Here is a 17,848-nt window from a genome sequence, read left to right on the forward strand (position 1 = left end):
CTAAAGATTGCAGCTTTTACATTTGGAGTCAAAATAGGGATTTTTACTTTGAAGAAAAAGCTACAATCCTTATAAAGAGTCAAAATAAAAGCAAGTTAAGTCAAGTAACTTTAAGATAGAAACTTACTTTTTAATGAGTTATATACACATACATGTTTAAGATCCACGAAATACTGTCGGATCAATAACTTTTTTGTTTTCTGTTTTACGTAAGTTCCAGTTACTCAAGAAATTGATGAGTTAAATTTATATATTAATCCGATAGATAGAAAGCTGAAAAACACAGTCGTGGGCTCAACACCAGCTAACACTACCGTTAGTATTATTGGCAACCCGTCTGTCTGACTATTTAAATTATGTAATTTTTGATAACTCGATAAGATGTAAGAGTTCTTATTCAGGTCACAGCACAGTGACCCGTCTACGTGAGATTCATAACGTAGGCTTAAACTTCCGTTTCTTCTTGACATCATACGTCAATGCTTACTTTTGTGAGAAGTAATATATGTTTAACGACATAGCACTATTAGCAGGATACTTATCTTAAGTTTTACTCTTGTTTCTACGAATGCTTAATAGATGTATCATTGTATCTCTCACCACTTAACGCAGCCACCTAGCTATAGCTGGTTGTTTGTCTATTCATATATTGTTGCAGACGAGAGGGTATCTGTTACAATATCATGATATCATTATGATAAACGAGAGTGACCAGTGGCGGAAGTAAATAAGCTAATTATCTCGTGTTAAAAGGTTTGTACTGCAAGTTGGTTTTTTTTTCATTACAGTGAGACGTCAAAGAAAGAAAAAAAATCCATTTCTTGTTTTATTAATTTTCATGATCCGGATATTTATTTTGAACAGGAAAGCTGTTTGAAAATATTACAATTATTTAAAAATTTTATGTTTGAGTACCCTTTATAAAAGGATTGTTGTACACTTTCATATGTGGCCCTAGTGGTAAAACAATATTTCTGTTAGAAACCGGATTTTGATACTCGTGGTGGGCGGGTCACAGATAGCCTATTGTGTAGCTTTGTGCTTCACTTCAAAGAGAGGATCCCCTCGGTGGCTCACCAGTAAGAGGGCCTTATTACGCTAAAAATATGGTTTTGATACTCGCTGTAGGCACAGCACATACAACCCATCGTGTGGGTATTGTGTTTCATAGCAAACAAGGGTGAAAATATAATTAGTATGGACGAACTGGTTTCATTGTATAAGAAAAATGATGGTTAATCATTGAACCATCAGTTTCAACATCAATTCACATTTTAAGTAGAGACTGTAACATGTTTTCAGGATGGATTATCTGTGGTATTTTCAGGTGAAGTGACTTCCTAAAAGATATCAGATAATTAGGCTCATTAATAACGGCAGATTTGATTAAGAAATAAGGAAAGTATTTTGCGTTTTTTAATTCGATTGAGTCCCACGTGGTGTGAGAAATAAACGTATTAGACACGTTTGAAGGACAGTAGAAACAATATTTATTTAAAACAACAGACACACACACACAAAAGGACGATAGCATCTGTTAAATAGCTCATCAGCTTCCATCTCTCAAGATGTATCACTACCAAACTTTCCACGATGAAAGTCGAGCACAAATGAAGGTGCCATGAATTCAATAGGTAATCGTGCTTTCTTTGTCCACTGGACAGCGTCACCTGGTAATTTTCATACTCTTACAGCTTTGGTCAACTGCAGCAGCATTCGAACGTTGTTAACACGGTTAACGAAGGGATATTACAGTTTCTAATCTTTTTAACCTAAAATATGTTACGATACTATCTTCTCGAGGGGAATAGACATTATCTATTACAGTAAACAAAGAAACAAAACAGCTAGAACAGGGCGTTCTCAACAACTATCTGTACTACGTATTTATGTTAAAACTGCATACAAATCAAAGAAATGAAAAATTGTCAAAATTCATGTATTGCCCAAAACAGATAAAAGGTATGTGATATGTCTGTATATCACATATTCAAAGCAAGAAAAACCGGATTATGTATATATATATATAATATACACACACACATAAATATTATTCAGGCTTTAACTAAATCATATACGTATATAATTGGAATTATTTTATTCAGATTATTCACTGCAAATTGGTTTTACTGTCCTTTAGATTTACTGTTTACTGTTTACTGCACATTTGTTGAACCGGTTTCATAGTTTAGACTACTGTTCAATCACGATGATTGTCTTCAATTATAGTTTACTTTCAAACTGCTAAACACAGAATAGACTGTAAGATTTATATCACCACCTATCATTCTACGAGTGCACTTATGTTTTAACACCGATCTGTAACTGGTATTACAATACTTTGATGTAAGCTACAGCTCAGCTGTTGGTTTTATCGTCAGGTGTAATAGAAAAAACAACAAAACAATAATAAGAAATCTTACCAGGCGAGACTGTAATTAGATCTGAAATCACTCAAGAGATGGAGCTACGAGCTAAACGTTTGTATTTGTGAAAAAACACAACAAAAAGAAATTTGGAACCATTATATGAGTCGTTTTGCCACAGCTAAAGATAGAGTAATCAGAAAATCACAGTTTTCAATTATGGTTTCATAAACATCTGCAAATATCAGTTCAGGTTTGGAAGTGCAAAACTTACATTCAGTGCTTCTAACATTTTGATATCGCCTAACATTCATATAAATATATACGGTACACGTACGTTACATTATTTATATGTATTTATAGTATTAGCTGTAGTTATGAAAACAGTGAATTAAATTCAAATATTATAGAATTTTTCTTCATCTGTTGATAGTATATACATAATTATACATTCAGATAGTGTCATACTGAAATAAAGAATGAAAGTACAGATTGTCTCGTTATTCCCAATAGTGGTATGATCCATGTACTCGTGGCTCCTATGATAGTCTTGTTATTCCCAATAGTGGTATGATCCATGTACTCGTGGCTCCTATGATAGTCTTGTTATTCCCAATAGTGGTATGATCCATGTACTCGTGGCTCCTATGATAAAAATATCACATGAAAAAAGAGTAGAAATCAATATAAAGTTTTGAATACTGAAAGCTACTTGAAATAATAAAACGAGATGAAATTTCAGGTTTCAATAGGCGCTCTAAGAAACCTGAAAAGATTAAATAAAACTAGGGCTATTGGTAATATTGGTAAAAAACAAACAAACCAAAGAGTGATGTCAGGTAATTAACTGTTTGCTGTTTTTATGACACATTGTAATCCATGAGTGACCTTGCAATAACCTCATGTAAGTACAGATGTGAATATTACCTCCAAAATATTACGGTACACATTGACATGAAGTGTCCATAGTGAATGTGTAATAGTTCAAAAACGGGCACTTAATGGGAATAACCAAACGCAAAGGCTGAAGAATGTTCTTTACAGCGGAGAATGTTCTTTATAGAAGAATTTAAATTCCCATTGTTTGGGATTATTTGTTCGATGGTTTGTTTGTTTTTGAATTTCGCTAGCCGTCCCTAATTTTGCAGTGTAAGACTAGAGGGAAGGCAGGTAGTCATCACCATCCACCGCCAACTGATGAGCTACTCTTTTACCAACAAATAGTAGGATTGAATGTGATATTATAATGCTTCCACGATTGAAAGGGCAAGCATGTTTGGTGTGACGGGGATTCAAACATGTAACCCTCAGGTTACAAGTCGAACGCTCCAACCACTTGACCATGCCGGACCGTATATAGAGTAATATTTCACAATCATATACTGATAAACGCATGATAATATAAAACAAGGTGTGCTACTATGTTTAAAACAAATAAAAAACACCAGTACTCTCTAAAATTTAGCCACCCGCTAGTACAGCGGTATGTCTACGGGTGATGATGGCTAGCTGCCTTCCCTCTAGTCTTACAGTGGTAAATTAGAGACGGTTAGCGCTAAAATCAGGGGTTTGATTCCCTTCGGTGGGCTCAACATATAATTTCATGTGGCTTTGCTATCAAAAAACGCTGTACAGTTTAATTGCTTGTTTTTACTGTAATAATGCACTGTACTTATAATGAACTTACCACTTAATTACAATTAAATGGTTTCTCTGTCTCTTGTCGCAGCATGCACGTGCTTCGTACCTGTAAGGCGTGAGTATGCTATAAAAGTACCGCTAAAAATCGCGCTATTCAGTCACGTGAGAATTGACAATGGAAACTGACAAACTTCTTTCCCTCCACTTCATCAGTTCTAAATTACAGAAAATTGTGCGCAGACAGCCCTTTATGTAAGTTTGCAAGGAAATTCTAAACAAATAAGTTATTGTTATACATATAATTGTCCCTAAAAACACAAACATTTATAAACAAAATTGCTGTCAACATTGCAGTCAAATCTGCTATCTACCGCTGGGGTCCTCCATATTTTTTCTTGGGAAAAAGAGCGATTTCATCCTGTTTTTGATCTGTTCTTTACAATAAATGGTTCCCGTCGCACCAAACATGTTCGCTTTTTCAGCCGTGGGGGCGTTATAATGTGACGGTCAATCCCACTATTCATTAGTAAAAGAGTAGCCCAAGAGTTGGCGGTGAGTAGTGGTGACTAGCTGCCTTCCTTCTAGTCTTACACTGCTAAAGTAGGAACGGCTAGCGCAGAAAGCCCTCGAGTAACTCTGCTCGAAATTCAAAAACAAACAAGTAAACACAAGCAATAAATGGTATAAAACCAAGTCAGTAATTTGGAGATTAAATAATACTATAAATTTATTTCATTACGTTACTAAATGACCTGCTTTGTAACTCAAGTTATCATATTGCCTAGACGAGACCTTTGACCAAGCATTAAATTAACTAAATAATTGTTTCTCGAAAAATGAATTCGGTGACGTATAATATACACTTGATAGAAACGAGGATTTTGATATATAATTTGTGTTGATAGTTAATTAATCAATTATGGCAACAGATATGATTTCAGAGCTGAATATTTATTGAAATATACAACAAATATTGTATCCTATTATCGCTACGAAAGAGATAAACTAATTGCTATTCCAAGACCGCCTCCACACATATATGCACACAATGTTTAAATGAAAGAGCTTGTAGGCGTTTCGCTCTTTTCAAAGTTTTAGTTTTTGACATGTGTATTTTATCTTTGTTTTTGCAATACATCGGTTCTCAGTAATACACTTCTCTCTTCTCTAGACGTTTCTTTAACGGGCCCGACATGGCCAAGCGTGTTAAGGCGTGCGACTCCTAATCTGAGGTTACGGGTTCGAATCCCCATCACCGATCGTGCTCACCCTTTCAGTCGTGGGGGCGTTATAACGTGACGGTCAATCCCACTATTCGTTGGTAAAAGAGTAGCCCAAGAATTGGCGGTGGGTGGTGATGACTAGCTGCCTTCCCTCTAGTCTTACACTGCTAAATTAGGGACGGCTAGTGCAGATAACCCTTGTGTAGCTTTGTGCGAACTTCAAAAGCAAACAATTGTCTCTTAGAGAATTTTTTACACCATGCAAGAAAAGGAAATCTATAACTTTGAACATCACGTTTTCGTACTAATGGTAGTAGTGCTGTGAATAATATTTTATTTAATAAAATAATGCAACAAAAACACAGAATATCTTAATAAAAGTAATGTCTTCTGTTGAAAAAACGTTGCATGAGTTTAGATAATTTATCTTTAACTGACTTTTGATTGTTTGCTAACAGGATAAAAATACATTTTCAATATATCTCATACAGACAAACAGGTGCAGACAATTAAAAACGGTGTTATATCAGTTCCAGATAAATCTCGCACAAATTTTTTACTTTTAAATAATCGCATTTATCTTGTTTAATGCCGTCATTTCTTCGCGTAGGCTTCAAGATCTCAAACTGCCAATCAAACAAAATGCATTGGTAAAAATAACATTATATTTGATAAGATAAGGTTTAAGATTATTATTATTATCAGTTTGTTTTGCAAGCTACTTTCTATTCAGGAGCATTATCTGAGTTTGTCGATTCCAGATGCGGGCGGTCAGCGGTAAATTTACGGAGTTAAAATGTGGTTCGATTCTTCGCAATGATCAGATTGCAATTAGTTTCTTGTGTAGATTTCTGTCCTGCTCGGCATGGCCAGGTTGGTTAAGGCGTTCGTCTCGTAATCTGAAGATCGCGGGTTTGAACCCCTGTCACACCAAACATGCTCGCCCTTTCAGCCGTGGGAGCGTTATAATATTACTGTCAATCCCACTATTCGTTGGTAAAAGAGTAATCCACGAGTTGGCGGTGGGTGATGATGGCTAGCTGCCTTCCCTCTAGTCTTACACTGGTAAATTAGAGACGGTTAGCGCAGATAACCTTCGAGTAGCTTTGCGCAAAATTAAAAAAAACAAACAGTTTGCGATATATTAGGACTAACATTATTACATTTTATCCAATTGAAAAATTCGCCCAACTTAATTATGAGGCTTTAAATGTGAAAAGCGAATCATTACGAGCTTTTTTTTTTGTACTTGAAGTTTCCTACTAACTTAGATTATAACCAGTTGAGGTTGATACAAACGTCACCATATGTTTGTTTATTTATAATGAAACACTAGCTGCACACCCCCCGCTAGTACAGCGGTATGTCTCCGGATTTACAACGCTAAAATCAGCGGTTCGATTCCCCTCGGTGGACTGAGCAGATAACCTTTGTGGCTTTGCTAAAAAGAAACACACACACAAAAAAAACACACCAGCTGCACAAGGGGTCAGTTCTGCTCACTCACCACGTGCATCGAAATCAGGTGTTGTAAGTCCGCAGACAAAGGGTTGTGTCGCTTGAGGCACCACCATAAGTGTTTTCTGATTGAAAACTTTTACTAACTTATTTGTAAGCCTTTTATGTTAATATTGAAAGTATTGCATGAGTGTTTTATAATTGAAAACACATAAACACCCAATAGCGAGTGTTTGGAGTTAATATAAAAATACCGTAGGTATTCTGTAATGTCAAGATTTCTTTTAAATTAGTTGGGACACTTTAAAATTAATATCAAGTCAAAATGAGGACCAGTGCGTTCACTTCATCGCTCACAAAATACTGTCAAGTGATCTTTAACCTGATAAATTAAAATAGTTGTTGCTTTATTGTACAAAACGTCTTATTACACTGTGATAATAAAGTGCACCATAGTTGATTGACATTAATGGAAGTATTTGGTATTATTTTTCTTACTATTATTGACAAATTATTCATCGGTTTCACATGTTACTGTTACTTACATTAACGATCTCTGTATGATTCCGGTGACTTATACCTTTGTACGCTTTATTTATATTACATTAGCTTCATTTCAAAGTTTACCGAAAGCCCATTATTACATTAACCTCCAATGCACAGTAAACGTTACTTTACGGCGTGAGAAACAAGTGCTGACTTGAACACAAAACAGTCCATCAGTTCACAAATTGGCCCGGTATGACCAGGTGGATAAGGCACTCGACTCGTCATCAAAGGGTCGCGGGTTCGAATCCCCTTCGCACCATACATACTCACTCTTTCAGCCATGGTGGCGTTATAATGTGACAGTTAATATTCGTTGGTAAAAAGAGTAGCCCAAGAGTTGGCGGTGGACGGTGATGACTAGCTGCCTTCTCTCTAGTCTTACACTGCCAAATTAGGGACGGCTAGCGCAGATAACCTTTGTGTAGTTCACATACAGCTCACATCTAAAGAAAGTTTAAAGCAAGCAATAATTCATTAAAAGAAAGACATCACTGACACTTCTGCAACAAACCTGAGTCTGCGCATGTAATACAACACTGGCGTAAACAGTTCTCATGGTGAAACTCTATCTCACACTACAGAATCAGATTGCATAGAGCAAGCTCTAAACCGACACAGTATTAATAAAATAAGATCGTCGTTCTAATTGGTTTATATGCATGCGATTATTATGTTCTTGTTTTGTCTTTTGTTTCATTTCTTTATTTGTATTGTTTCTCGAAAAGCTACGAGGGATATGAGTGCATAGCTGTCCCTAATTTTGAACTTATAAACCAGAAGGAAGGCATTCAGGGAAGGGCACCCATAACCAACTCTTGTGATACTCTTTCTAAATGAAAAGTGAAATTTCACTATCATTTTTATGACACGTTCGCGATCCCAAAGTGCGGAGCATCTTTATGAGGAAAAGAACACGACTAATATTATTTGAAATCAAACTAGGGTGCGCTATGAACCAGGCTATGCCTGTTGTCTTTCGTTAGAGAGCGTGGAAATATTTTGTCGGTGTTTTTCATAAGATATGGTAGTTGGTACATTGGTATTTTTAACCAGATGTCGTACAATACAAGCTCTGAACGACCATGACAGACATAGCTCAACTTTAATTTAGTAACGCTCGACAAAGGGAGGAAGGGAAACCACTAACTAATAAAAATCCCATATTAAGTGGCTGTTCTTAACCAAATAGCAATTATGGTTATAACGCCTGAACAACAGTAAGTACAAACCATGTTCAGCATATCGTGGGTTGAACCTTGGACCACTAGAGCTACAGCTCGTTACCTTATACACTAGAATACACCTGAAGCGTAAGATATTGATTATTTACTGTAAGTATTTCTGCCAAATATGTACTACATTAACTGTAAAGATGTTTTCTTAATTAAACAGGTTACAAACTACATCATGACAGAAGTTGTTTTTTCCTAATATAAAAAGAAGGCACCTAAAAACAGTGTAATGGTTACGATAACTCCGTGGTGGCACGTACGAAGGTGAGATCATTATCTCTTGGACTTTTTGAGGAGTATTAACAATGCCATTGACCTTGGACAAACCGAGACTTATGTCCTAAACCGCAGTTGTTTATCCTATGCAATTCTCATTCTGCTCGATTGATAATGTTATTCAATAACTTAAGAACACACTATTTGTGTGTTTACAGGGTTGCAAACTTCCAACTGCGAAATACTACATTAAAAAGTTTTAAGTTGAAAAATGAATTATTTCATACACCTTAGAAATTAAAAAAAATGATTATATTCTTGTTTAAGTCCGCCTATTAATATCTTATATATTAAATTAAAACATCTGCAAAACATCCAGAAATAATGTAAAATTTTCACACGTGTTGAATATAAAGAAGTCTGTAATTTAAAATGTTAATTATCACACTTATGCGATGCTAGTTAGATAAGAAAAAAAGTAAATTTGTTTTCGGTGGAAAAAAACTTTAGTAAGATATGACTGTTTTATTGTGAATGATACAAAATACCTAAAGTAAATCATGTTAATATGAATTTTAACAGAAACCACAATACATTAGTCAGAAAACTTTGCAACAAATGCATTAATGATTAAAAAAAAATAATTTTATTAGCTTTTGTATAAGTCCACAACAAAAATCTGACACCGAAAAAATGGATGTAATTAATATTGTAAAGGATTTAATATTATGTTAATATCTATGATTATTGTAGTTTAATATATATTTAGAAATGTATGTAACTTAAATTGTTTAACGTGTATTACGCAATTCCTTCTTGTTCTCTAAATTTGTAGAAGATTCTTGAGAGTAAGAATCAACGAAAAATTTTTTACGAAAGTATCTGCGTGTCTTCGAATATTGTTCAGCTAACTGAACTTTCGGGAATTTCATCTAAAGATTGTTAATCACGCGCCAAGAGATAGTTTAAGAGTATTGTTTGGTCCCTACAGTCAGTATAGTTTAAGCCTCGGAATCTATAATTGTAATTAACGCTTATTAATCGGAAAACTACATAATTTGACGAGAAACGTCTATAGATTTCAAACATTACAAACTTCCGTGAATTAACTTCAAATGTTAGTATTTCTACAAGGACATTAAATATCTTTGTCAAGAAAAACTCACATGTGAAGATTGTTTTTTTTTATTTCGCGTAAAGCTACACGAGGACTATCTGCGCTAGCTGTCCCTAATTTAGCAGTGTAAGACTAGAGGGAAGGCAGCTAGTCATCACCACCCACCGCCAACTCTTGGGCTATTCTATTCCCAACAAATAGTGGGACTGACCGTCACATTATAACGCCCCCACAGCTAAAAGGGAGAGCATGTTTGGTGCGACACGGATTCGAACCAGCGGTCATCGGATTACGAGTCGAACGCCTTAACCCACCTGGCCATGCTGGGCTCACGTGTGAAGAATAGAGCTAGCTTGCATTCCCGTCAAGTGAAGTGTATCCGTGTATCAACATAAAAGTAACTTGCGCCTCGTGAATCGTCGACAAAATATTCATTTCCACACCGATTAGAGGACTTAATATTGTCTGCAAGTTTGTAAAATATTTCTATATAAATTAACAATAATTCGCTTACCGTGAACCGTCGATAAAATATCCAATTCCTGACCAGATAGAAGACTCAGTATTGTTTGTATGTTTGTAAAACTTTTGTATATAAACCATTATTTGTAATAAGTAGTTGTAACAACCATTATTATCAATTGTATTATTATTTGAATTTTAAAATACATTTGTGTTACGAAAAAATTTGCGTATCTATCTTGTTGGCAAGCGCAGATAGCCCTTGAGTAGCTTTGCGCGAAATTCAAAAACAAACTAATTGGCAAATATTATAAATTTATTTAATACATAGCGATATTAAATTAACTTCTAAATTCAAATTTCCCGCTATTTGAAATTGTAATATAATAAACTGGGGTTCGTAACGTTATCCACTATCGAGTAGACCCAGCTATTTATTGAGAGTAAAACTAAAACTTAGCCCGGTAGTGAGTATTTTCAGCAACTTTTTCTTACGTTCTTACTTCTAGAGATTGAAATACACAGTTTAATCAATTGGGTACATTCGCTGTTAGCGCTATGGCTCTTGTGAACTTGGCCTGGGATTATGACTACAGTGACATTGCCTCTTAATGGACTGGACACTTGTAATGAGGATGAAGGTGTTTTATTATGAAAAAAAAACAGAAGAAACTATTTCATTGTAACAATCTTTTGTAAAGAGCAAAAATTATGTGAGTGGGTTATAACTGTGATAAAATGAATGATGTGTATGTTTAATATATAAACAAGGGCTATCTGCGCTAACCTTCCGTAATTTAGCAGTGAAAGACTAGAGGGAAGGCAGCTAGTCATCTAGCTGTCCCTAATATAGCAGTGTATAAATACTGGAAAGGAACTTAGTCATCAACTGCCACCTCTTGATCTACTTTTTTTACCAACAAATAGTGGGATTGACCGTCATATTATAATAACTCTGCAGCTGAAAGGACGAGTATATTTGGTGTGGCGTGGATTCGAACCCGTGATCCTCAGATTACAAGTCGATCGTCCTAACCACCTGCATGCTGGGCCCTTGGACACGAAGAAGAATTCTGTTTTCTGTCAAGCCTTTCTCTTTGCCACAGGTGTTTATTCTTTAAACACCGGAGGCGAATTATCGCTCCGACACTATAACTCGGTAGTGAGAAAATGAGGAAGAAAATAATCAAAAAGTACATGTGGCCCAGAAAACAGGACATTTAGCGATAAAAACAAGTTCGTTTTATGTACTGTGGTTTTTGTCTAACTTATCATGCTTAGATTTATCTACAAAATATATATTTTTTTTAAAAAAAAAAAGAATTTTGTTACTGTGTATGGAGAGGTCGCTAATGTAGCCAATAATGACGTTAGGTTGAAGCAATATTGTAAGTGACCACTGGAGTTAGACGAAGTTTGTTGTCTTGAGACTCAAGACCTCAAGTGATTGCAGTATCTATTCTGACAGCAGCCTCGGGGGGGCTTACGGTAGCCAGCGTTATCGAAGTTTTCAGATAATCGTGTTTTTTGTTATTGTTAAGATGAAATTATTCTCAGGGTTTGTAGAAAGGTAGATCGTATGATGCGGTTTGCTTAACAGGTAGAAAAAGGTTAAAACTCTTCTTGAAACAGATAAGAAAAAAAAATTATTTCCCAGGATATGTCTGCAGAGTTTTAAATATAAAAATTGTTTTTTAGACGTTAAATTGCCTTCATCTGTCTTACACTTGTATACGTTGATAGAATAAATAATTTTTTCGAAAACAATTAAAGCAAAATATATCGTACATTACATTATTTTATGAACATAAATATTCAACTTAGGACTTTATAGATGGCGCCACCAATTAGGCAATCTAATTGCTTATTATGTATAATTTGTTTTGGGTAGTTTTTCTTGAACTCATTTATATTTTTTTTTTCGCTATAACCTAACTATATTTTTATTCCTTTTGTTAGATCAGACTGAAATTCACAAACAGAGGAACATAACTAATAAGCTGCTTGTTAAATATTCACGCAAAGCTATCTGCTCTAGCCGTCCCAAATTTTGATGTCATGTATTGTGGGGAAAGCAGGTTATATACACTACCTGTTGCCAACTTTTAGGCTCTCTCTTTTGTAGCGCTCCAATGACATCAAAGTAAGTCGCGGTCAGCTTTAATAGGTATGAAAAGATCAGTATAAATGTGAAAGTTGTTAAGTCCAAAGCTACACAATAGACATTCTGTTCTCTCCTGAGTTTTAACGTTATATGACCTCAGAGGTATTTTGGAGTTATTGAAAGCAAATGTGAAAGTCTGTGTATTTCTCTTATAGCAAAGCAGCATCAGGATGTCTGTTGTGTGCACCTGGAAGAATCGAACTTCTGATTTTAGTGTTGTAAATCCTTAGACTTACCGCTGTCCTAGCGGGGCACAAATGTGAAAGAAAGAAGAGAAAAAGAAACAGGTTAACATCGGATTTACAAAATTAGGTTGAAGTATTTTTCAAAGTTATAAAAATACATTATTTTTGTATTTAAAGAAAGCAATAAAATACTTTATTTGTTGTTCATGATTTTATGTCATTAAGATAAAACACAAATATATATAAAACACCAGTTTTCTACAGTAACGCTTGTGAAGTTTTCTACTTAAGGTTTAAAAAGTGTTTTGGGTTTTCCGGTCGAATAGCAGTCAGTTTACGTAGTTAAAGTCCGCCGGTGGTACAGACGTAAGTCTACGGACTTACAACGCTAAAATTAGGGGTTCGACTTCCTTTCGGTGGGCTCAGCAGATAGCCCGATGTAGCTTTGCTATAAAAAAACACACACACAAACACACATAGTTAAAACGCTAAAATTCAGGGTTAGATACTCCGTGATGAACACAGCAGATAGCCAAATGTGATTTCACTTTAAAACAAAGAAACACAATTCTTAATTTAAAAAAAAATTAGTAATCGAAATATATTTCTTGCTTACAGTTAAAGATATGGTTAAAGCAAATTAATTTATTGTTAAGCTTACTGCAGTTAACATTTTTAGTCTGAGGATACGAAAAAACACACACACAAACCCACATAGTTAAAACGCTAAAATTCAGGGTTAGATTCTCCGTGATGAACACAGCAGATAGCCAAATGTGATTTTACTTTAAAACAAAGAAACACAATTCTTAATTTTAAAAAAAATTAGTAATCGAAATATATTTCTTGCTTACAGTTAAAGATATGGTTAAAGCAAATTAATTTATTGTTAAGCTTACTGCAGTTAACATTTTTAGTCTGAGGATACGAAATTATTTTAAGCAGCAACTATTGACCATACTTCTAGCAAGAGAGTTGTTTGTCTTTACGTGAACTATTTTAAGGTTTTGTGAAATATGATAGAAATAGAAAATGAATAGCTAATAATAATGAACAAGAGAATACACAAACAGTGTTTGTAATTTTGAACACATCTTAAATATATCTAACAATACTTAGCCAATAGAAACATTCCAAATTTATCAGGAGTTACAGATTGTTTTGAGTGTCTGAGAAAATTATTTTTTGTTTATTTATAGAGTAACACTATGGAACTTTCTATTGTAATGCCCAATCACACAAATACTTGAATGAATATTGCATACCTATTACCAAAACTTTTCTAAGAGTCACGTAATGGTGGCACTATGACATTGTCCATTCTCTTCGTTTTTCTATTTTCATGCTCTTATATCACAACCAGATGGCAGTAAAGTAGTCTTACATACCTCGAAGACTTGATAAAAGCAATTATTATAAATTCTGATTACAGAGTTAGCACACAGGATCATATACAAAAGGTGTAATGAATTTTTAAAAAATACCCTTATCTCGAGCGCTTTCGAATAATTGACTATTCGTATTCCGGAGTCTAAAGGCAGTTATTATAAATATACAGATTTGCGACCAATTGAATTTAAGCACCGTCCGCAGACACTATTTTCGTTTGACCAAGAAGACATGAGTCTTTGAAATTTCCAAAATATAAATATTCGTGAATATATTTAGAAATAAATCCCTACTGGTCGCTAATAAGATATTCTTAATTGTCAGTAATTAAGATAGTATTTTTTTGAAATGGTTTTCAAATGGTTTATTTGAAATGGTTTATTCCATATAAATGGAATATATAAAATGAATGTGTGCGTTTTCCCCATAGCAAAGCCACGTAGGATTATCTGCCGTGTCCACCTGATTTTGGCGTTTTAAATCCGAATAATTATCCCTGTCTCAGTAGCGGACAATTTACAAAACAGAAAAAGTGACATAATTTTTATTTCTTACGAAAAATTACAATTATCTTTATATTGTGCTTGATTGAAGCCATGATTTGATTTCTGGTAAAAGATTTACCGAATTTTATAAAACATTACTCTAAAATAATTAACTGTGGGAATATCTGACTTATTCTACGTTGATGATAAATAAGAAAGAAATAATAAATTACTTGCTTAGATTTTACAATTGTTAAGTACTTTTAACTTCATTTTCTAAGAATCTTAAATATTCGAAAAATAAAACAAAGTAAGACGAAGAAAGTGGACTGAAAAAATGTTACAAAATGGAAAACCTTTTGAGCCTCTATTTCTCTCAAAATTGTTTGTTTTGAATTTTACACAAAGCTACTCAAGAGCTGTCTGTATTAGCCGTCCCTAATTTAGCAGTGTAAGACGAGAGGAAAAGCAGCTAGTCATCACCACCCGCCGCCAACTCTTAGGCTACTTTTTTGCCTAAGAATAATGGAACTGACAGTCACATTATAACGTTCCCACGGCTGAAGGGCGAGCATATTTGGTGCGACGGGGATTCAAACCCACGACCCTCAGGCTACGAGTAGAGCGCTTTAACCACCTGGCCTTGATCTCAAGAACTAAGTGAAAAAAAAATTGTCACCACCACAAAAAATAAATAATATAAGCGTTTGTTACTCTTTCAAGTCGCGCGAGGTTTAGTCCATGAGCTTACTTTTGGTAGTTATTTAACCACCTGTTTTACCATTTAGTACAAGTGAGCCTCAGGTGAACGTTTTTCTCACTAATGTAGTGAAGAACATTAAATACATACAAGAAATACCCTGTAACTCTGCTCAATGTAGTTAATATATATGACCATATTAAGTTATTCTGGTGAAACGTTGGAACCATAAACAAAATAGCACTATCTTTATCAGGTAATAAAGGTGGATAGAGCCTTTAACTCCCAGTCCGCGTCCCGCCAAACATGTTTGCTATTCTGGTTTTTTGGGAGGTTATAATGTGACCGTCAATCCCATTATTCGTTGACAAAAGAGTACCCCAAGAGTTGGCGGTGGATGGTGAGGATTAGCTGCCTTCCCTATAGTCTTACACTGTTAAATTAAGGACGGTTAGCGCAGATAGCCCTCGTGTAGCTTTGCGCGATATTCAAAACAAGCCAAACTAATGTATAAAATTCCAGTTAGTTCAGACTGAGCTCTTAACTGAAACATCGGGCACTTAAGATTGATTTCCCGCCGAACTCCAAAGATCCTGGGCTGATCATCTGCCTAAAACACTTCAGACTAATCTCTTGTTGAAACACTTAGACTTGATCCCCTGAAAAAGTTTCATCTGTCTCTGACCAAAACAAAGTTTCGAATGAACCAGAGTGTTAAGCTTTCATCGTAATCACCACGGGTTTCGTTACTTTTATAAAAATTACAAAAGAAAAGTAATTACACTAGTTAATTAGCTTAAAAACATCGCTTAAGTATGCACTTTTCGAACATTCTTTCGCTATGCAGGTTCATGTTATTTTTAGACAGATAAGCAGACGGGCGGAGAAAAGTTGTACTGACACAGTCAACATTGTCTCAATTTGATATTTTTATAACCTTGCTTGTTTGTCTTCTCACGGCCACTGACAAACGACTGACAAACTAGAACGTGGGACACGTTGAAAGTCTTAAAACTCATGTCAGATTAATCTTGACTTGCACATTTCGAGATTGCTCGGTTCTGAGAATTTTCCTGCTGTTTCAGAGTAAAGATCGATTTATCTGCACTATGACGTACTCAACCAAAGCTCTTATAGATCGGATGATGTCAGACGACAATTGAGATTTCACCCACTTTGGACTCCATTCATCATCTGGTGACGTTTAGAAATAAATGGTTGTTTCGTTTTTCCGCATTCTCCAAGGACGTGAAGGGATGGATACGTGTGGCTTTCAGTTATTCATATAACTATTTTGTTGTCATATAGATGTCTTCAAATATATTTTCTGCCAATAGCCTACTTACTTTGGATACTGGTGAATACTTTATCCATAAAGTCAATCACTCCCTAGTGCTATGTACGTTTGTTATGACTGTCTTCGTCGCTTTATTTTTAAGGCCTCTAAACTCATCAGTGTAATGTGAAAACGTATAGAGTATATAATAAAATATATATTTTTAAATAAAAAATACACAGCGGTTAATTGCAAGTTCTGTGTTAGAATTGCATGGCAGAAAACATTTATATTTTAATAAATTAAAATAATTTAGAATGTAGCCCAAAAACATTATGTAACACACATTTTGTTCCTGGATGGTATGTGTTATTTCTTAATTGTTTATGTTGTAAAAGTACAGAAAATGGCCATTATTTCCTTTAAACTTTGCTTTTGTGACCTGGATAATAAAATTTAGAAATTACCCTATTTTCTATGTAAAAACGGACAAATTTGCACATTTTCATTTACATAAGATCTGAATAAAACAACATATGAATCAAGATTTAGATGTATTTATACTAAAGATATTCAAAAATGTTTAGAAGTGAGTAGTGTTTCAAAATTTGCGACTGTAATGTAAATCACTTTCACCTATCAGCTCCCAAATACAGTCTCCCACCAGTTTTCGTTATACGCTTCCAGGTCACAAAAGCAAAGTTTAAAGAGAAAAATAGGTTTTTTTAAATTTACTTTAGGCATAAGCAATTGGGAAATAATACTTTCTGTCCAGGAACAAGAAAAAGTAAAAATATTGTTAAATAGTGTAATTAATGAGTTTCTGTTAAAGTAGATTGAATGAATTATTAGAAAATAAATGAGTTTTTTGTTATTTTATATTAATTTGGATACACAATAACAAAACTAATTACTTCAATTAAGCGATAAAGACAATCTAATTACACAGCTATACGTCAAAATATTCTGAAACTTAGCATCTGAAGATACTACATATAGTGTTACTTCTCTGTCACATCTAAACAAAATAGACGCGCCACCTAGTATATCAAATTGTTTGTTTTGTTTTTAAAATTTTGCACAATGCTACTTGAGCGCTATCCGTCCCTAATTTAGCAGTGTAAGACCAGAGGGAAGGCAAATAGTCATCACCATCCACCGCCAACTCTTGGGCTACTCTTTTACCAACGAATAATGGGATTGACCGTCACATTATAACGCCCCCACGGCTAAAATGGCGAACATGTTTGGTGCGACGGGTATTCGAACCCGCGACCCTCAGATTGGGAGTCGAACGCCTTAACCCACCTGGCCGTGCCGGGATGTATCTCAAAATATCGTTTCCGTAAATTAAAATAAAAATAGCAGCTGTCGTATCATATTTC

The 17,848-nt window shown here is 34.8% G+C and overlaps 1 long non-coding RNA gene across 1 annotated transcript in view; it reads right to left on the bottom strand.

Annotated features, from left to right (window-relative positions):
• Positions 1-1,466: 1,466 nt before the first annotated feature.
• The window catches only part of LOC143250265 (uncharacterized), a 28,591-nt gene continuing 12,209 nt past the window's right edge, over positions 1,467-17,848 (bottom strand). Inside the window, exon 2 of the long non-coding RNA XR_013028114.1 lies at positions 1,467-3,011. This is a non-coding gene — a long non-coding RNA (uncharacterized LOC143250265). The remainder of the gene's footprint in view (positions 3,012-17,848) is intronic.

The sequence above is a fragment of the Tachypleus tridentatus genome, chromosome 5 (assembly GCF_004210375.1).
Source record: "Tachypleus tridentatus isolate NWPU-2018 chromosome 5, ASM421037v1, whole genome shotgun sequence".
In the NCBI taxonomy this organism is placed as follows: domain Eukaryota; kingdom Metazoa; phylum Arthropoda; class Merostomata; order Xiphosura; family Limulidae; genus Tachypleus; species Tachypleus tridentatus.